This window comes from Dreissena polymorpha, chromosome 9 (assembly GCF_020536995.1).
Source record: "Dreissena polymorpha isolate Duluth1 chromosome 9, UMN_Dpol_1.0, whole genome shotgun sequence".
In the NCBI taxonomy this organism is placed as follows: domain Eukaryota; kingdom Metazoa; phylum Mollusca; class Bivalvia; order Myida; family Dreissenidae; genus Dreissena; species Dreissena polymorpha.
Window position 1 is genome coordinate 75,880,700 of NC_068363.1, and position 25,340 is coordinate 75,906,039.

Below are 25,340 nucleotides of genomic sequence, written 5' to 3' on the forward strand. Positions count from 1 at the left end.
TCTACTTAAGTGTCCTTGTAGAACTGCAGCAAGTGTAGCTTCCACCAGCCAAGGATGTCGTGCCATGTACAACTATAGCTGCCATGTTTCAAGGCGGTCCATTTCAGTAAACGAAACGGTCAGTGTCCGGAGTAAGACTTACGCTTTCACGTGCAAAGGCGGCCCATAACATGAAACGAGCAGATACGTTTCCGTGTCAGACTATGGCTAAAACGTGCAAGGGTGGTCCATTTTTTTTAATGAAAACGGTATTTTTTCGTGTAAGACTTCAGCTACCACGTGTATAGGAGGTCCAATTTATTACACAAAACGATCGATCTAAAATTGTAGCTAATCTGGGACGACACTTTCCGCTTGTTATGGTTTTTTTGAGAATAATAAGTCTCTTTCTAGCAAAAATCACGTTTTGTTCCTGATAAGCCAGTGTGGACTGCACAGGCGAATCTTAGACGACACTTTAAGCACATGCATTAAACCTCTTTTCACAGAGTATGGCCCAAATTAGTTTATAATAAATAAGAAGACTCTATTTTAAAGTCGAACACAGTGAGCTAAAAAATGAAGATTGAATGACTAGTGTGCTAATAATGTTTATCACATCTTCAAGCATCGGACACCTTTACCCTTACAGCGCTGGAACCGAATTTTAAGGCCTTTGCACACAGTTTGGATCCAGATGAGACGCCACAGAACGTGGTGTCTCATCAGGATCAAAACTATTTGCTATTCTGATAGTATTTTTTTTTTAAATCGAAGAAAATGCTAATTTAGAAATTCATCAGACGATATTTAGCAGACGACAAATTTCCCAGCATGCAAAGGCTTAATATTAAAGTGGTATAGTAAGGATTGATGACCGCGCGGTAAGTGACCTGGTAGAATACCTTGCCGAATCACTTCCACGACCACACACATGTGATGGAGCTATAACACACCAATAATGTTGTTGAAATTGATCCATCCACTACATGTTTGACTTTGGCTCAGAGTATTTGTTATTTTCTTCACTGGTCTATTTTTATTTTTGAATCAGTATGGCTGTGGAACACTGGTCCTGTTCTATGTTTGATAATGAAATCAAAATCAGGAGTCTATTTCCGTAAATTCTTGGTTATTTGTCATCAAAACTTTTCAGTTCACAAAGTGTCGGTCACATGTTTGTGTATTGAGACATGATAAAAGAAAAGCTTGTAAAAAATCCTGAGTGTTACTTTGTATTTGGATTTTTGCTTTAGTCTATATTTATAGTAAGGATACTATTGAAACAATATATCAACATGTTAGCCATTGTTAAACAGACATCTTTGTTTTAACGTCGAAATAAAAGATATATTTTCTAACAACGTCTAAATAAATAAATTGTTTGTACAATAAAATATTGTGTAATAAAATTAAAACACATAAAGTAATACATAGCTGGTTTTATTTAAATTTAATCTACCTTTATTCGGCTAATTTCTCACAAAATGATACTTCTTTTGCAACGACATTGCACATCGCACACGATTTAAACAACTGAACGTTATGATGTTCTTGTTGACCCGTTCTCAGTATCCACCAATGTGTAAATGCAAAGACATGTTCGCATAGTACACGTTTACGTCTGATAAGGAAAACAATGATAGGAAATTTTTTCGTAACGTCTAGGTTATTTGTCATTCAAAAATATTTGTACACTAATTATTATTACAGCCACATGTGCGTTCAGCAAGACATGATCAAAGAAAAGCTTGAAAGTCTGCGGAATGCAGATCTTGTCATGCATTTCAATCTCTGACGCGAATTACCGTGACCTTAACTGCATTCTCACCGTGCTTACCAGCAAAGGATGTATTCGCGCCTAGTACACTAGGTTGCAATCTGGCACACGGGTTAGTACTATTCCCTCACAAGTATTCGGTGGAAACCGTGGGCACGTACTTGAAGGCGCATTCCTTACTGACCTATTTCTTCAACATTTGTAATTCGTGATTAAATAATTCTACAAACGTCATTTAATAAAGAATCCATTCGTGTGCGATAGATGCAGAATACATTATGAAACAAAAAATAAAATGTAGACAACTTGAATAAATACAACGATCCACGTAATTTTTGCAGAACCAATTTGACAATAAAAACTACCATATTCATGATAGAAATATAGATTTTTAATTTCCTCCATTCATGAGGAGCATAACATATCATACAGATTATAAACAATGAAGTACAATCGAGTATATACACACATACGATTCCACAAGTCAACTCTCTCTCTTTGATTGACACATATTTCAATTAACAATGTAGAATAATTGTATGTGTTTGTTTAATGCTGATATAAAGGACACTCACAACGAGCAGAAGAGAACAATAATCACCGGATGTTTTATGTCTTATTAGATCTACTTTAAACATACAATGTGCGATGAAATCGAAAATCTTACAACCGGCATGATCATCAATACGCTATTAATTAAATTATCGACGATATTCATTGGATAAAAATAGAAAGGTCCCAGCAGAACATGTTAACATGTTCTTTCGTCTTAATTGCATGTTCGTGACGAATCACATGAATTTCAAAGTCAGAAAAAAATATGAAGTCAACAGTACATTTATAACGTTATATGGGTGAAGTATTTAAAAAAAACAAAAGCAAAATTATACAAAATGATGCTTAAAATGCTTGAAATTCCATAGTCCACGCAATTAAGGCATACACAAGTCATTGTTCCGTGACGAAGCAATCTTGCAGGTACTGGCTTAGCCCCTAACGGAAATATTTGGCCTAATGCTTTTACTTTTGAATAATTGGAATTACCCATTTCTGTATGAAATTAAATGTTTTCTTATATACAATGATGCAGTTTTAACCTTTTTGCACTGTATGTTTATACTTGTTGAAAAAACAGAATATAAACATGACATAGCTGTAGACTGAATGATTTTAATGGATCCACGTATTTTCCTTAAGTTTAGAGATGGCGTAATGATTTAAAAGAAATATAAATACAAAGTGGTTTACCGGGTGAAAATATCCACTACTCCTTCACATAAACCACGAAATCGACGCCATCTTGGAAGTAAGTTCAACTTACCTCACTCAAACCCAGTAAGCCATCGTATACACCTCCCCCTCCTGCTAATTGTAATATTTGACCTAATGTATTTACAGTACTTTTGAAAAATTTGCATTTCGCAATTTTTGCGTGAAATTAATCATTAGCTCTGAGAATACGGAGCCATTATGTTATTATCATGTGGCATTATTGAAATAAATAAATCGCCCATATTAGAGTCCCAACCGTTAGCAACTTGAGACCAAACTAAATGCCTATATAAATAGTAGTACTATGCCGCGAGTTTGATTGAAATAATCAGAACGTAGTAGTCCCAATTCTGCAATATATCGTTAATAATGACACAATTGGAATCAACAACAAATGGCCGCTATAACCGACAGTGGCACCAGAACCATCATTGTCACTATCCGAAAGCGCAGAATCCAAACTTGAGTCAGTTTCCGGTTCAATAGGAGAATCTCCGCGATGGGGCTTCCGGCGCTCCACGCTGTATTCCGTTGACGATTCCATCATGTCACACATCGAAAGCTGAGGAAGGTATACCACGCGCGTTCCATTAACGTCAGGGGACGACACCATATAGTTTATGTAAACAGGAGTGTTCATCGTGAAACGAACAGTGTGAGCCTTTACGAACAAGTAGATCCAATACGTCCCTTACCTGAACTATTCGTACCTTTTCCACTGTCTCACAGAATGTACACATACCCCCAGGGCCCATGCTTTTTTCATCGCACAATCTGCATTTCCCAACCCGTTTGCAAACGCTATCCACATCCTCAATGGCTACCTCGCATTTTGGCCCTGAGAACGAGATTCCACACTCGCACCTGTCACAGTTACACGTTCCCTGGTTGTTGCAAATGTCGCCATCGTCGTCCGTGCATTTTTTCGGATCGCAATCTCCTCGGGACTTTGAGACCCTCTGCTCGCAGTACCGTCCTATGTACGGATAAAAGTATACATTATTTTATTATTAATAGCATGTTGTATCAACACTGATCCATCTTTGTATTGCGTAAAATTACGTGTTATAAATATTTTTCGGTGACGTAACACTTTTGTGTTTATATTGATACTATTGATGAAGGCTATGGCCGAAAACATGTTTAGTATTAAATAAATTAAAATAAACAAAAGTATCGTTTTTGTACGGTATATTTTATTTACCCATTTATGCCTAGCGTCTAGAAAAAGGACTTGGCAAACAGCGCAGACCCAGATGAGACGCCGCATGATGCGGCGTCTCATCAGGGTCTACGCTGTTTGCTCATAGGAATTTCTGTAAGAAATAGTCTAAATATAGAAATAAATATAATAGACATCCCTAATTTTGAAATAAATTGATCCAATTTAGAAGGATGGGAGAGTCCACTAGGCATAAATGGGTTAATGTTTACCTATGTAAGGGTCATCGCACTCGCAGTGCTCACAATTGCACGTGCCGTGGTCGCTGCAGACGCTACCGGTTACGTCCATGATGCAGCGGCTGTAGTCGCAATTTTCTGTGGTCGTTTCGATTTCTCCCTTCCGGGAACGACTGCCAACACTATTCAGGGTCACACTTGCTAGGACGAATACAACGATTCGCAACATGATTGCCTCGTGAACTTCTTAAATGATCCGAATGTCTATATTAATTATTAATGTTATTAATTGCTTTGAAACACAAACAAATCGCACCAGCAAACAATAAATCGCCGCACTGTTCGTCGAAGTAAACCCGTTTTATGTCCGTGTGTTTGTATGCGAATTTCTGAAATATAGTATTAAAAAACGAATTATCAATGACTCTCATTCACAATTCACACGGAATTTACATTAAAGATTACGTCACTACACAATGTAAAAACTTGGAAAACCGGACTTATGTATGTGCGTAAAGTGTCGTCGCAGATGGGCAACACTTGCCACCTAGACAGGATTTTCGTACACAGGCTAATCATATACGACAATTTACGCATGCGCATTAAGCCCGGTATTCCCAGAGCGAGGCTTATATTTGTAGTGTGTCAAGCATTTTCTAATCACCACATCCCACAAATCCTACGAGTGCTCACAACCAATAAGAAATAAAAGTCTAGCTTCGCAAATTCGCTCATTAAATAATAGTTTACCGGTTCTTAATTAACTTAATTGTTTTACTTTAATGTTTCCAAATAGCAATATCTCACAACAGCGTATTTCATTATATATACTGGGGTATATATTTTTGTTTCGATAATTGTTTGCTTATTATTCCACAAGCGCCAGAAACAAAAACACTTCCAAAGTCTTTTAGACAGTCGTGTATACTACTCGTACATACCTCTTGCAAATGACTGATTATTGTATTGTATGCCGCGTCTATCCGTAAATACGTAGTAACTGAAACCAATATGTGGTCAATTAGCTCGCTAATTGACGGCGTCCCAAGTACCTGCACCGCAAACTTCCTGGCTTCTCACACAACAAGCGTCGCGCGAATGCACGATTTCACTGCATACACTTCAGTTTACTTGAAAACGTTACAAGGACCGTAATTGTTTCCGGTTCCGACACTTTTAACAAAACTTTTCACTGTGATGTCCGTTTTGGTCACACTTTTAATGCATACATGTACGTGAACTGTTTAGAACCCCAAAACTGTTTCACCGAATTCAACGTATCAGCCACACGTTTGGAATCGCAATTTCGCTGACAATATCGTTAAACTATCCGTGCACAGAATCTAAATATCCATCAAAATTAAGGATTAAAACAATGTTTTTCCACCTCTCTACATTCGCCTGATCATGTGAGTTAACTGCAGTTTCAGCACACGTCATTACAATCTCGTAGAAACACTGGTAAACTCGCACCAGGTATATCACTAAATATAACGGGAAACATGTTTGGCAGATGTCCCGGTACTTTGAAGGAACCCGTACAAATATAGATTGTCTAACATTCGCAAAAATAAATAATAAAATAATGCAATGGCAAAAAATAACGAAAGGTCTATAGCGTAATACTGTTTAATGTGTGATAAATCCTCAGAATTTGATAAATTTGAATTTATAACGCAAAGACGCCATGGCTTATCTTGGTTCTTTTCTTATCTTCGCTATCTCATTGTTAAACGTTTGTTTATAAAAAGGCAGAAAAGTAATGTTCCAGAAATTTGAATTAATATTTATTTAAGTTTAAATAGTTTCCTTGATTCTTTAATTAGGTATTGAATGTACACATGAACATGTATTTTATACCATGTTTTATACAAAAGCAAACTATTTTGGCATTCAACTTAACCGATTTATGCCTAGCGTCTAGAAAAAAAGGCCTTGGCAAACAGCGTAGACCCAGATGAGACGCCGCATGATGCGGTGTCTCGTCAGGGTCTGCGCTGTTTGCTTAAAGGAATTTCAGTAAGAAATATTCTAAATATAGAAATAAATACACTAGACATCCCTAATTTTGGAAATAAATTGATCCAATTTAGAGGATGGGAGAGTCCACTAGGCATAAATGGGTTAAAAACTAATGAAACATGTGCTGCAGTTAACGCTGCGGGATCGTGATATTAGAAAATATTGATAAGTTAACCCATTTATGCCTAGTGGACTCTCCAATCTTTCTAAATTGGATCAATTTATTTTCAAAATTAGGGATTTCTGGTATATTTATTTCTATACTTAGAATATAACTTACAAAAATTTATTTAAGCAAACAGCGCAGACCCTGATGAGACGCCGCATCATGCGGCGTCTCATCTGGGTCTACGCTGTTTGTCAAGACCTTTTTCTAGACGCTAGGCACGAATAGGTTAAGTCTGTTAGCAAGTAAGATTTAACGATGACATATATGCAATTATCTTTGATGGGAAATACATATTATTATTAACGTGGAGTATTTTTAGTAATGTGGTTGAAATAAAAGTTGCTGTAAAATGTGTATGCATTGTTTTAAATTGAATTAAAAAATTACAACTCACAAGAACATAGGAAGTATAATTTAGTATTCAGGTTTGGTTTCACATAAGCTGAAATGATTTTTTTTATAAATATCACAAAATGCAAAAAAAAATCGACTGACACCGATTTAAGTAACATGTTTGTTATACAGGAAACTTCAACATTAGTAGCAATCACTCAATCGACGCGTTTGGTGGACAAAAGAGCATGTGTTTACGCTTTGTGCGAAACAAAAGAATGTTTTTCACGAGGAAAAAACTCTAAAACACTCGTGTCTTTTGTAGCCTGGGTTGCCAAGGTACATTATTACATCACTCAGCACGATGCATGTTCTCGTAAAATGCGTTAGGCCGAACGAATTTGATTCAGTGTTAATATTCTCGTGGTAACATTCTCATTCTCGATACATACCAACCGACATGACAAACACAAATTATGAATTTCGTATACTAGAAATTGTTTGTTATGTGGTTCAATTTCAAGCAAATATTAACATTGGTAATACTGTTATAATGCTTATAGTGTATCACAATCGCAGTTGAAATGCCCAAATAACGCAGTATAGTACCTATAAAAACTTACCAGTTTTACCGACATTTTTTTTACATTAGAAATAACGCAAACATTAAAATGTATTTAGATATTTGTTTCTAATGTGTACACAATTCTTCTTCGATTTTCAAAATGTTGTTGTTAGTTTTGTTGTTTTTGTTTTTGTTGTGTGTTACTGTCGTTGTCAAAGAACGCGGAATACATCAAACACGTTCTGGGAGACCTGGGCTTAATGCATGCAATGCGCAGATGCAAATCCGAGACGACACTTTCCGCTGTTATGGAATGTTCGTTAAAATGAAGTCTCTTCTACGCGAAAAAACCCGCGAAAATGTCTTTCCAGATTAGCCTGTGTCTGCACAGGCTAGTCTGGGATGAATCTTTACGCAGATGCATTAAGCCCAGTTTTCCCCGAAGGCGGCTCATATAATGTAATTGGTATGGTCTTACAGTCTGATCGCTCGGAGCACGCCCGTCCATCTCACCAGGTTAAAACGAGAAAAATCTTGCAACGCAATGTTGACAGGCAGGTGCTTTTTGTCTGGGGAGAAACAATACGATACAATCTGCAGACAAAGAAGAAAAACAGTGAGACGTCTGTTGCGTTGAAACGTGCTTAACCCATTTATGCCTAGCGTCCTGAAAAAAAGGACATTGCACACAGCGTAGACCCAGATGAGACGCCGCATGATGCGGCGTCTCATCTGGGTCTGCGCTGTTTGCTTAAAGGATTTTCAGTAATAAATATTCTAAATATAGAAATAAGTAAACTAGACATCCCTAATTTTGGAAATAAATTAATCCAATTTAGAAGGATGGGAGAGTCCACTGGGCATAAATGGGTTAATGTTTAGTTGATTATACAACATGCTTTATAAATTTTTGATCACGACTGAGCAGAAAAGATAAAAAAAAGAACAGCTGTGAGTCAAAAAATAAAATCGCCTCGCGTTCGGGGGGCCACAGGTTTAATCCTTACTCTGATAGGGTTCTTAAGATTTCCCGGCAGAGACCATGTACTGCTTAATCACAAGAACCATACTTAAGAATATCTAAATAACTTTTACGCTCTCAACACAATCCAGCTTAAATCAACACATTTATCTATATATCTATCATATTTTTTATACGTTTTTAATTTGTTTACTGTTCTTTTTAGCCCTTTCAGTGCTGGAACCGAATTTCGAAGGCCTTTGCAAACAGATTGGATCCAGATGAGACGCCACAGAACGTGGCGTCTCATCTGGATCCAAACTGTTTGCTATTCTGATAGTATTCTTTGGAAAAAATCGAAGAAAATGATTATTTTAGAAATACAGCAGACGACATTTAGCAGACATTTCCCAGCATGCAAAGGGTTGGTATCCAGTACATGAACCGCTTTGGTGCGAGAAGTTGCTGCGGTAATGCTGATACCCACGTAGCCGTGCAAAAATCACAACGCAACGATGAAAGTAATGCACTCATCAGTCAAGCACCATGCAGTTCGCATTCGTTACCTCCAAGTGGTTTACCCATTAAGCGAATATCTTCGTATTTTTCAGAAGGTACCACTTCTACAGATACATGATAAATTGCGTGCTATATTTCGTTGAATTGTCAGACGTTGAACGTGCTGTGCGTAAATAGACTGGTGCAGTTTTTTTTTGGTATTCCTTAAGCCTAGTTTGACAACAGTAGTAGTTTAAAATTACGCATTGTTGATTTTAAATTATTAGTATAAGTAGCAGTAGTAGCAGAATCATAATTATCAGCAGCAGAAGCAACAGCAGCAGTAACAGCTGTTTCTTCAACTTAGATCACAAAATAAAGTATCACAACAACAAAAAAGTACAATACTAAGCCAAAAATATATATATATATATATGTATCATGTATAAAGCTCTAACTAGCGTATTTGGCAGCTATTAGTACTTGCATAACTCGGTTTACAGCTTTCTGTTGACATAAAATGAGCAATTTCTCGGTAGAGATTGTCTTGTAGAATTTCCCGATGACGTAGGAGGTACCACAGATTCCTGAAACCGATGTTAACATTAATAAATATATGTGGATAAGAACACAGCTATCCCAAACCAGATGTGAAGAATAGAAATTGTTGTTATAATATGATAATCACTATTACTATTGTTGTTAAAGATGATGATCATCATAACAATAATAATGATATTATTATTATTATTATTATTATTATTATTATTATTATTATTATTATTATTATTATTATTATTATTATTATTATTACTATTATTATTAACATTATTATTATTATTACTGTCGTTGTTGTTGTTGATGATGACGTTGTTGTTGTTGTGATGGTAGCAGTAGTTGCAGCAATAGTATCAAACCACATCATAAACGTGAACTAACTATGTCTTGACCATTTTAATAAATTACTGATAGCAGTGATAATCACCACGTTGACATTTTACGATGTCGACGGACAAGGCCCAGGGTCAGATTTATACGCTTATAGGCGTATCGAACATCTTGACATCGAATCCTGTGTTGACATGCTAGATCCATCCGTAGGCTACACTGACCACTGACCTGTTTCAATATATGAAAACATAATTAATACAGCATTAACCGAATTTCAGTTGTATGTGAACAGCGATATTTGCCGTCATATTTTCTAAAGAAAACGTACAGTTACAGCGGGCGGGTGTTTGAATCAAATATAACGATTAAATTTGATGGAACTATTTCAAGCAAATACAGTGACTTGAAAATGTTTTTATAATTTTCATGACAACACATGAGCTCAACCAAAAATCACAAAATGCGCATTCGTGACTTAATTGTTCGTTTTTGGATTTTATCTTTGATAAATGTTTTATATGTTCTGGCGAAATCGACCGTTTGCGATGAAAAGAATTGCTATGCGACGACAGAGGAAGTTTGCAACGGAAGAGGGGTTTGCGCATGCGGTCAGTGCGCATGTCACACCGGATACTCGGGTCAAACGTGCGAGCAATGCGACATGTGCACGAGCCCGTGCGGATTTTTCAAAGATTGTGTGAGTTGTAAAATATTTGGAACTGGACATTTGGGCGTCTTTGAATGTCTCAACAGATGTGACCTAGCGATTTATCTGCCTGTCGAAACAAAGAAATTTGATGAAGTTGGGGACGGTCTTATTAAGTGCAGTCACGTTAACAGTAAACTTTGTGTTGAGTCGTTTAAATTAGGCAGAATGAATGGTGGATATATTAACGTATTCGTGCGAAAAGAAATGGAATGTTCTAAAGAACAAGAAAATGCTACCATTTTGCTAAACCCGCCTCAGCGATCTCACGAAGTAAATAATGACAAGATAATTAGTCACACCACAGAAAACAACGCAGATAATACAAACCATACTGGCGAATTCACAAATGATAAGTTCAGCAAAAACGAACATAATGAAAATGATGATGATGACGATGACAATTCAAGTGAAACCGAAGAATCTAATGACGAAGAAGGCGATGAAAAAGATGATGATGATGATAAGCATGATTCAAGTGAGAAAGAAGAACAAGAAGAACTTAAAGAGACGAATATTTTGCTACTGCCAACAAAAAGTTCTCAGACGTTTTCTTTATCAATAACTGAACACGTAAATAGTTCAGCGAGCAGCGATACACAGTCAGATGGTACCGTAAACCTCGATAAAACAGCTGTAAAAACCAGCGAAACTGAAGAAATCTCTGTTACTATTGACACAAATGTGAATCTGGAAAATGTCAACTATACTGTGGTAGATAATAATGCCGAGAATGTAACTTTAAATATAACTGCTGTACAAACCAACGAAACTGAAAAAAGCTTTGTTGCTGTTGACACATATGTGAATCAGGAAACTGACAAATACACTGGTGTAGACAATTATGCTGAGAACGTAACTGTCGATAAAAATGCTGTGCACACAAACGGACCTGAAAAAATGTCCAAAGCAGTTAATGCGAATGATAATCAGAAAAATGTCAAAGATACTGATGAAGGAAATAAAACTAAAATGTAAGTCTCGATAAAACTTTTGTAAACACCAACTACACCGAAGAAAGCTTTGTTGCAGTTAATGCAAATGACAATCATGAAATTGTCAAAGATAACGATGAAGAAAATAATGCAGAGACTGTTATCAAACTTACCGAGAAAACCGGGAAAGACAGCATTGGTAAAATAAAAAAAACAAGTAGAGCGAAATGAAATTAAAAATGACCACTTCATAAGTCGCCCACACGAAGAAACTGGTTATCTGAAAGACAACACTTACGTTGAAGATGAGCAAAATAATGATGATGACGAGTCCAGCGAAACCGAAGAAACTGATGAAGGTAAAGGAAAAGAAGAGTTTGATGCAAAAGAAAGAGACGGCCAATTGGATGAAAATGTTGAACATGAAGAAGTTATAAAAGAGGAAGAAAATAAAATGAATCATGCTTTTAACAAAGGGGTTATTAAATCTGTCCAGATTGAAAATAATGCGACATTTACAGAAAATAACAAAGATAAACAAGTAAAATACGGACACTTTGAAAGTGTATCTATGGATTATAAGGTTTCATCGTCTATTGGCGCAAACACTGCTGCGACTTGGTTTAGCTTTGTTTTTTCTGTCTGTTTTTGTTTGTATTCGTTGCGAATGAAATAATACGGATAAAAAAAACGCATGGCCCGTTCAATGACCACATTTTTTTTGTAAATATATGTAAATTATATTAATCAAGAACCGATTTATTAATCTTGAAATAAATAAATATTGTACAGCCGTTTTATTTTATTGACCAGGAATATCTTTTGAAAGACTTTTCAAAAAGCTAAACTGTTGCGAACACATGCCATAGGCAACGCATGAACATTGAGAGAATAAGTTGTTGTTTTTTATTAAATTCTTTATCTAAAGAGATATATAATACATATAAACGTAGGCCGATATAATATTGTATTGACAATCAATAAAGAACAGCAAGAAATTAGTTACATTTATAAAAATTTAAAATAATATGGACAAGATGTATATTGTTTCGTTTATGATAATTAGCTTTAAAAATAATACAAAGTAATGCATTGTAATATAGTAATAGAAATAATAATGCCTATCATATTCCTGTTAATAGTAGTATATACCAGGATGTTCGTCCGCATAAAAGTATAACCATATCAATAGGCATATTAAATTGTTTTTATCTTTGTCGTCAAAATTAACATCATCATCAGTATAACTAGCAGTAGGAGCAGTAACAGGAGTGACGCCCATTGTCAATGCTAGAATCTTACCCCACCTCACAAGAAAATAAACAGGCTGCACAACTCGCAACTAAACTCTATTAAGTCAGGCAAACTAACATGTATACATCATACGTATGGTGATCATAAAGCATACACGTATAATGACGCTCTAGTAACGTGCTTGTTTTGCAGTTACTGTTATTTGCATTACTTTGTAAACTGCGATCTGTCGACATTAAATGCGCGATAGAGATTGTCTTGTGAATTACCCTATGACGTTAGCATTGTGAACCTCTGACACCGATGTTAACATTTATTGTAATGTGTCTGCACATATTTACACACCTATGTTTAACCCAGATATGCCTGATAGCCTGAAATTGTTATTATTATTTAAATGAGTAGAAGTACTAGTAGTAGTAGTATAGTAGTAGTAGTAGTAGTCGAAGTAGTGTAGTAGTAGTAGAGTAGTAGTAGTTAGTAGTAGGAGTAGTAGTAGTAGTAGTAGTAGTAGTAGTGAGTAGTAGTAGTAGGTTAGTTAGTAGTAGTAGTAGTAGTAGAGTAGTAGTAGTAGTAGTAGTAGTAGTAGTAGTAAGTAGTAGTAGTAGTAGTAGTAGTTAGTAGTAGTAAGTAGTAGTAGTAGTAGTAGTAGTAGTAGTAGTAGTAGTAGTAGTTAGTAGTAGTAGTAGTAGTAGTATAGTAGTAGTAGTAGTTAGTAAGTAGTAGTAGTAGGAGTAGTAGTAGTCGTAGAAGAAGTAGTAGTAGTCGTAGTAGTAGTAGTAGTAGTAGTAGTAGTAGTAGTAGTAGTAGAGTAGTAGTAGTGTAGTAGTAGTAGTAGTAGTCGTAGTAGTAGTAGTAGTAGTAGTAGTAGTAGTCGTAGTAGTAGTAGTAGTAGTAGTAGTAGTAGTAGTAGTAGTAGTAGTCGTAGTAGTAGTCGTAGTAGTCGTAGTAGTAGTAGTAGTAGTAGTAGTAGTAGTAGTAGTAGTAGTCGTAGTAGTAAGTAGTAGTAGTAGTAGTAGTAGTAGTAGTAGTAGTAGTAGTAGTCGTAGTAGTAGTAGTAGTAGTAGTAGTAGTAGTAGTAGTAGTAGTAGTAGTAGTAGTGTAGTAGTAGTCGTAGTCGTAGTAGTAGTAGTAGTAGTAGTAGTAGTAGTAGTAGTAGTATACTACTAGTAGTAGTAGTAGTAGTAGTAGTAGTAGTCGTAGTAGTAGTAGTAGTAGTAGTAGTAGTAGTAGTAGTAGTAGTAGTAGTAGTAGTAGTAGTAGTAGTAGTAGTAGTAGTAGTAGTAGTAGTAGTAGTAGTAGTAGTAGTAGTAGTAGTAGTAGTAGTAGTAGTAGTAGTAGTAGTAGTAGTAGTAGTAGTAGTAGTAGTGTAGTAGTAGTAGTAGTAGTAGTAGTAGTAGTCGTAGTAGTAGTAGTAGTAGAAGTAGTAGTAGTTGTAGTAGAAGTAGTAGTTGTAGCAGGCACGGATTTACCGGGGGGGCACGAGGGGCACGAGCCCCCCCCCCCCCCCCAGCGGATTGAAAACAAAAAATATTTCTGTGTGTTTGTGAAACCAACTTGGCCAGATGTTCTGATATCCCCGATTTCCGACAAAGGAAGTGCCTCCCCTCCCTGCTTTTTATCTTAACAACCTTACCGTCTACTATCCACAGGGGGCACCTTTTAGACGTTAACACTCAATTGACATGACGCCTTATCTATGATCGCTCCGCCCACTAGAATTGATCCACCAATCAGCGATCGATTAATCGGGCGCACTCGTTAGCAACGACCTGTCCGCCATTTTCTAGACAAGCTACATGTTTAGGTTCACTTTTATTCAAACGAGTTTCTTTTGTTTTCCTCTTACAAAAACGATTAAAAATGGTTAAACGGTGTCAATGGGGATTATGTTACTCGGACAATCGATATCCTGAAAGATTAGTTGGTGACATTTAATTTATATCGTTTCAAAAGCCGAAAAGAGATCTTGAGAAGTGTAAGAGATGTATAAATACATGCGGTCGTCACCACGAACAACTGAACGTCAACACTGTCAAAGACAATTATAATATATTTTTATCGGATATACTAGCAGATATTAATAGTTCATGTTATCGATCTGATTATCACATAATATTTCACTTTTTTTAAATAGTTTTATCAGTTACTAGGTCAGAAGCGAGGTTCATCTGCATTACTTAAAGAGAAATAAAACCCAGCATGAAGCCTAATTCATGCTGCGTTTTATTACTCTGATAGTAATGCACTTAATTGACATCATACATGTTATTTTAAGGTGGCATGTGATATATTATCTTATTAACGGTATCTACACATTTGCACTCATGTGGTGTCACCAATAAACGCTTTTAATCCACACTAGGAGCTCGAATGCCTAGATCTCATTTTTTAAACGAGTTTCGTTTATTTTGTTCGGATTAAAAAACGGAAATGAAATATGGCAAAAACGGTGTAAAAAGGGTTAATGCAACTCTGACATTTGGTATCCAGAAAGATAAGTTAGATGAATTAAATTTATACCATTTCAAACGCGGCAATGCGGTCTTGACAAGAGCGAGTGGAAGCTTCAAGAATTACCGAGATCCCCTTTATAGAACATAAATTTATTTCACAAACTTGAAATATCATATAAGCAATAACTAAGCATTATTAAGTATGTATTATGTCACGTGTGCATGTAAACTAATTGAGAATTTTGGTACCCAATTCGTGTAACTTTACGAAATCCCCGTTAAAAATCGCGTTTCTGTGTGTGTCAGAAACAAGTGAAAACCATTTTGTTATTATTTTAATAAAGACGTATCGATAAATGCTATTAGTTAACCAGTAAATGCGATAACTTCGGGGAAGTCGGTACCTGCGCGAACGTCTGATATTGGTAACCTTATTAATTTATAATAGCCTGACCGTATTCCATTTCGTACAAGGCTAATTTTATACCAGACAATGTCCAAACTTACTTGTGTTGTTTTTGCGCTTGAAATTATAGTGATTGATAAATGTCCCATAAGCAATGTTTAATATGATTAATATCACTTTTATACGCAATAACATGTGGGATTGAGGGTACCCACCCGGCGTCAGAAAGCGCGTAACACTTCACCGAATTCCCAGTTATAAAGCGCTATTTCGTGTCAAATACACCGGTAGGGGGAATGTTTCGGTAATAATTTTGTTAATAGTACGGGTAAATACCGGTGGAGTGTTAATATATTGCAAATACCACCATAACACGTAATAACGGGTTCGATTTCGGTATGCGCGCAAGCGTTTGAGAGCGTGTTTAATGTACCGATTTACCCGTTATAAATAGCTGATGTTCTCTTTAATCGTATATTTTTTGCATTTGCAGAATAACTAAATGGCATCAACCCCTTTACAAGTGTAATATAGTGTTAAACAAGTCCAAAAAATCATCCGGAATATCGCGTAAATATATATGCAGTCTATAGGAAAAGAAGCCATTTTGGTGTTAGCTTGTCTTGGTTTTCTTCCCACTGAGCCACGTGATTAAGTGGGCGGAGCGATCACTGATAAGGCGTCATGTCAATTATCACCGTAGCAAAAACTCTTTGCGGCCGTCGATTTAAAGCGTCTAGATAACAGTGAGCGTCTGTCATTTACATTCAATAAGCGTCTGGTTGATCCCATTTATTATTGCCCTGGTGATTGCTCTGCGTTGCTTGGCGTACATCAAGTCTCTCAGCATTGTTCTTCAGGGTAAACTTTTGTTCACTTTAAAGTTTTCTTATCATCAACTCTTTCAACTAGCTTGATCTCCGAAATATATGTTTTATTGAATTCGTATGGCTAGAAGCTTGCACAAAACTCTTATACAATTAGGATATCTAAACTTAAGGTACAATTCAAAACAGTTGTAGAACAACTTCCTTAATTATAATATTCTCTCTATGATTTGCATACATTATAAATGTTATTGAAGCAAATTCTAATTTCACAATTTAAGACATTTATTACTTTCCCATAGTATTATTTTTCGTTGTCCAAATATTTATTCTAGTACACATGCTGTTTGTATTTATAGGCAGAGAACTTGATGTGGTAGAGGCCTTGAAGAATGTCCGCCATGTGAAGGACACCCTGAAAACAAGCGTGACTCTGTTGACAACTTTCATGGCTGTCTGTATGAGAAGGCTGTGGCTGTAGCCAAAGCTGTCGGAGTGGACCCTTCAATCCCAAGGCGATGTGGCAGACAGACACAACGAAACAACATCCCAGCAGACACTCAAGAAACATACTACAAGAGGGTTTTAACCATTCCATTCCTGGACCACCTGCTGCAGCAGTTAAGTGAGCGTTTCACAACGCTTCATGAGAGGGCTTCTTCTGCACTCCTCCTTATTCCATCAGTAAGACAGGACCTGGACAACACCAGTCTGGAGTACAACGTAGATGACCTCCCTTCACCAAGAACACTTCAGGCAGACATTGAGTGCTGGAGGTGTAAGTGGGTAAATGATCCCAAACCCCCATTCAACATTAAGTGCTGCATTAAAAGCATGCAATAGACAGATTTTCCCAAACATGTATACAATATTAAAAATTGCAGCAACATTTCCAGTGACAAGCTGTGCATGCGAAAGGAGCATTTCAACGTTAGGGAATGTAAAAACAAGCTGTCGTTCAACCATGGGGGAAGAAAGACTCACTGGTCTGTGTCTGATGTCAGTGCACAGGGACATTGATGTGAATGTTAGTGACATTGTCAAGCAATTTGCAAGACAGAATCCAAGAAAAATGAAACTGCCTTGTATTTTGGAGTCTGATTTAAGCAATGAAGACAATGACTTGTGTTAAGTTAAAGAGAGTGATAGCTTGTACATTTTCCTGATGACAGTTCGAAAATTGTGATTTTTTTGTTTGTTTGTATTTGTTACTTGTTGAACAAAAAAAAATGAATGCCAATCGTGCCTCCATAGCTCAGTGGATAAGGCGCTTGCTGAAATCCAGAGGTCTCGGGTTCGATCCCGGGTCGGGGCACATACATGCCAGTCATGTTTCAGCGGAATGCTGACTGACAAATAAAGGCTTAGCTCGGCATTAAGACGTGTTTGTTAAAAAAAAGAAAAGGAAAAAAAAAAAAAAAAGAAAAAAAAAAAAAAAAAAATTGGAAATAAAAAATTAACATTATTTATACACAGCATTTTCTTTTACTTCTTTATGTTGAAAGCACCATTACAAAGTATAAAAATAGTCTTTATTTTGCTCATGAAATATCCCCAAAACGCACCACAGACGATCTAGGAACCAAAAATTTTCAGGGGGGGGGGGCATGCCCCCGGATCCCCCTAGATATGCGCAACAAATCTTGTCCCCCCCCCCAACTGGGTCCTCTCTGTAACCGGCCCTGTGTAGTAGTAGTAGTAGAAGTAGTAGTGGTTTTTTTGTTGTTGTAGTTGTAGTAGTATAAGTAGCAACAGCAAGAGATGTAGAAGCAGAAGCAGACGGCATTACGTGAATTTGATAATTAATTATTATATGAGTTATCATATTAATGCAATTAAATCGTGTTGTGTTCATTACAGATTTTAATTAAAACCGCCTCTCAAAACCGTGCACTGGTAAAGATGTCCAGTGTATAAATTTCTCATTGCAGCGATAAACACTACCTTTCGAAGATTTTGTAACGTTTGTTGACTAAGCTTAGGGCTAGATATCTGATAACAGTTCATAAACTGATAAAAGTGTATAAACTCTTGACCTGTTAGCTGTTTGTTGACAAGCTTTACTGACCAACGATCTTTCGAAATACAGTTGAACACCGATATGTCGAAGTCCGTTGGACCGTCGAAATTAGTCCTAAATGCAAAATAGAACTGTAAAACATGTACAGTTGATGTGACTAAAGATGGCCTTGCGAACAAAAGCTATTAAATTTCGCCTTAAACAACATAATTGCGGCATATTCCTGAATTGAACGTCCATGACGTGTATGTTTAAATCGAACGATTTTTAGTAAAGACGAGATGAAGTTGTTTCTCGTTTTGGTTTAATTTCAATTACAACTTGCCTTGGAAAGGAACATACCTTGAGTACTGGTCCGTATATAACCATTATGTAGTTTGGTGGTAATTTATTTAACCCATTTATGCCTCGCGTATAGAAAAAAATGCCTTGGAAAACAGCGTAGACCCAGATGAGACGCCGCATGATGCGGCGTCTCATCTGGGTCTGCGCTGTTTGCTGAAAGAAATTTTTGTAAGAAATATTCTAAATATATAAATAAATATACCAGACATCCCTAATTTCGGAAATAAATAAATCCAATTTAGAAGGATGGGAGAGTCCAATAGGCATAATGGGTTAAAGTGAATTCTCTTGTATAGCTATTCAATTCAAATTGTGATGCTCTGTGGTTAATTATAAGCAACGCTCATAATTATGTTTGAATCATAGTTCTGGGTAACGTGAAGGGTTAGAACTCATAGAAACCGATTGTAAAATAGGGACTGCGGTTCAAACCCTTACGGTGGTAAGACATACAACTGTGCTTTTACAAGTCTACTAAATCCCGTTTGAACGGAGATTCAATATGTTTACAACTTAACAATACATGTACGGTGCTTATAAATGTATAAAGTTTTATCGTTAAATATACATATATCACTATTGCTAAATCTCGTTATAATGCATTGCGTCATAATAAATGCTAGTTGTGATATTTTAGAAGAAAAAAGGGAAGACAAAACAAGAAATATCTTTTAAAAGATATACGGCGTTGATGTTGTGTTGTTTGCGACCAGTGAAAAGAGATGGAATGAAGCGACCGTGTAATTTAATGAAGGTAGTGAGTAATAATAAGATAATATATTTTACTGTAATAACAAATAAGAAATGAACAACAAGAAGAGGTGAAATTGTATGTTTTATTGTCAATAAGTATTGTAATGACTAGGTTTTCATAATTGAACGAGTGATGCATTAGTTTCAATAGGAAAAGACAACATATTCGCCACTGAAATACTATGAACATAATGTTGGAATAAAATAAAAGTTAATGTTTTATAATGTGTAAAGATGTTAGTAGAATGTAAACATAAAATACTCAATATTGCAAGCATCATAGTGATATGAATTTTTTGCAGAAAGACAGAACTTTATACAAAAAGGAACAAAACATAGTACAAAGAAACATGTTTACTCTAATAAACGCAAATATGGATTAGAATATATCAAAGACAGATATATTTCCATCACCTATATATTTCCTTAGTATCGGGGGCTACCGCCCCCAAACCCCCGCTTTGTCGATAGTGGTAAACAACTGCGTACCGGTAAAGTGCAATCTAGCCTGTTTTTGTAGTGTTTAGTGTGACCGCTACGGCATGTAAACAATAGCTTCTTTTAATTGTAGAAACATGTGATTAATGCTATACTGCTTCGTTAACTAAGGAGAAACGTTTCGATGTAATGTTTAGAGGATATTTTGTATCATGACAGTTTTTAATTTATTGTAATTAACATGTAATTTACAATATATTCATATTTCAGTTCAATGATAGGCATCCAATGTTTACGGTGATTTTTGTATTATTAGCCAATGCACAATTATGATTTATTCATTCGGGACCTATCATGAATGAAGGTCATCTAAGGTCAAAAGGGACGTTCAACAGCTATGTCGAAAAAGTTCTATGTAGCAATTTACGGTGTTCGAAATAGCGGTTATGGACTGTATTCGAATTTAACAAAGTTTATCTTTGTTTACACACAACTGCTCTAAGTTTACAGTGTGCGCAAATATCCAACATTGTGGAATAGATTCACATGTTTTTAAACGAAGGTTATCTCGGTTAAATGCAGGACAATTTTAAGCCAAAGCATGTGTGGGGTATAAAAAATGATAATGTGCTAATTTAATATAAAAAGCTGACTTGATAATATTTTAATAATTATATTTATATTATCTGTGTTGCATCGAAAAGCACAAAATATGATTATTCGCGCTTTAATTCTTCAATTGTGGATTTTCTTTTTAATAAATGCGATATCGGTTCAGGCAAAACCTGCCGTTTGTGATGAGAGGAAATGCTATGCGACGACTGGGGAGGTCTGCAACGATAGAGGGGTCTGTGAGTGTGGCCTTTGCGCATGTGAGACCGGATATTCGGGCCCCACGTGCGATACATGCGTCACGTGCACGAGTTCGTGTGAAAATTTCAAAGATTGTGTGAGTTGCAAAATATTTGGAACTGGGAAGATTGATGGTACCGAATGTTCAACCAGATGTGACAAGATCGCTAACTACCTGCCTGTCGATATAAATGGCTTTGATAATGTTGAAGATGGTCTAATTAAGTGCAATTACGTCAATAACAAGTTTTGCGTCGAGTCGTTTAAATTGGACGTAATAACTGGTGGAATCCGCCGCAATGTCTTTGTACGCAAAGATATGGACTGTTCTAAACAACCAGCAGATGTAACTATTGTGCTAGACCCACCTCAGCGTTCCCATGCCCAGATCATACGTCACACCAAAGAAGACACTGGTGACCCTAAAGATCATGATGTCGAAGGCATAATTGACATGTTTAGCGAAAGCGAAAATAATAAAGTTTACGACGATGGTGACATTTCAAGTGAAACTGAAGAAACTGATGAAAATGGAGGCATTGAAGATGATGATGATTATGAAGAAGATTATGATGATTATTTTGAAGATGATGATGAAGACGATGATGATGATTATTATGAAAATAATGATGGTGAAGATTCTGAGGATTCAAGTGAAACCAACGAAGCGAATGAGGGTGATGTTGAAATGGGAACATTAAAACAAAAAGATCAAAAGGAAGAAGACGTAATTATATTGAATTCCTCTATAGTAAACGGACGCTTCGATGATGTTCACATTGTAAAAATTGCAAACGTGACAAAAAATACCGAAGATGAGCTAGTGGAAACTGTACTGTTGCAGGGTGTACCTGTTGAATCAAACGAGGCGTCGTCCACGGGCTACAACACAGCGTCAACATTGATAGCTACGTTTAGTGTTATTTTTGTAATAGTGTTCGTTTGCATTGGTTGCGTGTATGCTAATTACTGGTATAAAAACAACAGACGGCCCTTTAAAAACCGTTTATTTTTAAATGCATGAACGGACAAGGCAAAGTGATGGCTTAAGGATTGACTGAACTCATGCTGTAGAACCATTTGAGTCGCGTTCTGAGAAAACTGGGCATAATGCACGATTTTGGCAGTCCGCACAGGCTAATTAGGGACGACACTTTCCGCCTTAACTGGATTTTCGTTGAAAAATGCCATAACAGCGGAAAGTGTCGCCCCTGATTAACCTGTGCGGACTGCACAGGCTAATCTGGGACGACACTTAACGCACATGCATTTTGCCCAGTTTTCACAGAACAAGACACATATAAATCAAATGTATTGTATACATGTAATTCAAATGTTATCCCTCGTATCCGGACAATGATACTAATATTTAAAAAGACGGACGAGAAAACGTAAAATGTATTGTCTATACATGAAACAACGACACGATTTTGGCAATATTTGTTTAAGAAACTTGTAAATTTAAACTTCATTTTCGTAAACCGAGGTATATCTCAATGTGATAGCTTTGTCTCTAAACTAGAACGTTATGTGGTCAATATATACGACATGACGCTAGTCGATTAACCCATTTATGCCCAGCGTCCTGAAAAAAGGACATTGCAAACAGCGTAGACCCAGATGAGACGCCGCATGATGCGGCGTCTCATCTGGGTCTGCGCTGTTTGCTTAAATGAATTTCTTTATGAAATATTCTAAATATAGACATAAATATACTTGACAGCCCTAATTTTGGAAACAAATTGATCCAATTTAGAAGGATGGGAGAGTCCCCTGGGCATAAATGGGTTAACCCAGGAGCATGTACCAGTTTAGTGACATGCGTTATCAGATTAATATGCAACGGGGCACAATTCAGTATATAATTGCACTCATAACAATTAAAACCAAAACTTTCGTTGGAGCGTTGATTCAATAAATGACCGTTACATCAAATAATGTTCTTATTGTAATTGTTTTCTTTTTAACATCCAAGACGTTTAGTGTGAAAAAATGTTTCACGAACATTTAAATTAGACATAGATCTGACAATGCATAACAGATTGTCTTATAACAGGGTGCAGACTCAACGGGGTTCACAGATGATTACACAGGGCTGGACAGAGTGAAAACACACCGTTAAAAACTTTATTTTTGTAAATATCTCAATTTATTGAAATATGTTTGCAAAAATCTGTAGTGCATAAAAGACAGGTTTTTTTACAATTTGCGCCGAGATATAAAGTTTTACGAATACATTATTGAATATGTCTGAAAGCGGTGCCATATTTCACGTTGCATGCAGCATAACCGCGTATATGAATGTTGTGACCATTGATTTTTTGGCCAAGAACACGGGCTTATTAAATAAAGTAGTTATGATGTTTCACATTGCGATAAGCCGCTTACAAACGGTCTGTTATGCACTAGTTGAAATTCTTCAGAAAAGAAATGTTGTAAAAAGTTATTTGAAAAAAGCACCACTTACTGTGGTGTTTACATCCATTAACATTCATTTGTGAACTCCATAAAGTCACGTGATCCTGCACCCGTATAAAAAAATATGGCACGAAGTCACATTCATCCACCTCTATCCATCCCACCTGACTCTAGATACGGTCGTTGCATTGTGCTCTATCCATCCCACCTGACTCTAGATACGGTCGTTGCATTGTGCCACCTCTATCCATCCCACCTGACTCTAGATACGGTCGTTGCATTGTGCCACCTCTATCCATCCCACCTGACTCTAGATACGGTCGTTGCATTGTGCTTGGCCTGTTTTGAAACTATGGATTCACTAGGTGTTTATGTGTTGAAAACAATTCAAGATCAAGACTACAAAACATCGCGCTCTTCAATGAGAATTTTACTCCGCCAGAGTATCGTAAACACTCAACCACATTCCAAACGATTTTACCACTGCAACTTACTTAAACAAAAGTGTCCATAATTTTATATGTTAACATTAACTTTTTAAATGAGCGTTTACAAAAAGAGACATATGTGTTCAGCAAACATACTATTTAAAGATATAATTATTGTAAATACCATACGCATATTATGAGTGGTTTATTGTCAATTTTAAGACCGTACCCTTTTCTCGATAGCCTTTAATTTAGCCTTGTTCTGAGAAAACTGGACATAATGCATGTGCGATATATAAACAGCGCTCTGGGAAAACCGGTCTTAATTGCATGTGCGTAAAGTGTCGTCCCAGATAAGCTTTGCAGTCTGCACAGGCATATCAGGGACATCACTTTACGCTTTCTTAAATTTGTCTTTAAAGGACATCTCTTCAAACTGAAAACCCAGTCTAGGCGGAGAGTGTCGCTCATGATCAGCATATGCGGACTTCACAGGCTAGTATGGGATGACACTATGCGCACTACATTTTGCTTTTTTTCTCAGAACGCGTCTCATGTTAACCAGTCGCCAAGCTCTATCCATTAGAAACAATTTATTTCATTTCTTACTAACATACCAATGTTAAGTAAAAATCAATTAAAATTAAATTAAAAAAGCATTTTGTGTAAGTTCTTCCTGTGGATTAATTTACGTAAATCCGATTTATAATCAATTTGGAAAGAAATTTGCTTGTCGTTGCACAAAAAGTATGTGTTCATGATTACATCAATTTATTCCCACAAATAACTTAATAATTATAAACGAAATAAAATGAAAGAATTTCCAATCAGATAAAACAAAATAATGGTCAGTAACTCTTTGTACCCAAGATTGGCCTTTACCAAGAATTGTCTTTCTTGGTATTTTCTGTAACAGATGTTTAATGTCAAATTAAGTAAAGAAAGAATAATTATCAACAGTTTATTAGAGATATTTATCGAGAACATAATACATAGCATAGTTAAATAATGAATAAAATATAATCTAATGTTCAGTCAATGCGATTCTCGCACGAGTTCCATGAGCTAAAAACGTTGTTGTTCCATGGAAAAATGTTATTTTTAAATACAGTTTTGCAATGACCGATATTCTTCGTAATGTTATGTAGTTATAAACAACAACATCGCACTTGCAAACTATATATCCATATACATTTCCACACTAAACAATAATTCAAAAGCACTACTACTACACTATAGCTTGAATATGTGTTTGTTTCTACTCAATAAATATGTTAAACAAATAACTTAAACAATAAATATTCATATTATAAACATTTAAATACCGCTCTTATCCAATGACAGCTTAACAACCATTTATATATTATCTACATACTTTAATGAACGTTTAAAACACATTTTACTTTATTTCGTTGTTTGTTGAATGACGTTTTTTACTGCACTTTCAGATAAAATACATGCATAATGGAAAAAATTAATTAAATAATAAATTAACTTTAATTTAAGCTTATTCAGAATTTAAACAATGAACATACAAAATTACCATCTCCTCAGCACATTTATTTCACTGGAATGTCTAAAATGCCATTTTAATATTCAGCACGTGACGCTCCCAACGTCCGCCGGTTGAA

The 25,340-nt window shown here is 36.1% G+C and overlaps 2 protein-coding genes across 5 annotated transcripts in view; both read right to left on the reverse strand.

The window, feature by feature from the left end:
• The window catches only part of LOC127845407 (integrin beta-like protein 1), a 282,221-nt gene extending 276,651 nt beyond the window's left edge, over positions 1–5,570 (reverse strand). The window contains exon 1 of the mRNA XM_052376299.1: positions 5,211–5,570. The gene's annotated coding sequence lies outside the window, so the exon portion shown is untranslated. The remainder of the gene's footprint in view (positions 1–5,210) is intronic.
• Positions 1–25,340, reverse strand: part of LOC127845395 (uncharacterized) — a 232,783-nt gene that overhangs the window by 10,600 nt on the left and 196,843 nt on the right. The gene's annotated exons all lie outside the window — the stretch shown is intronic.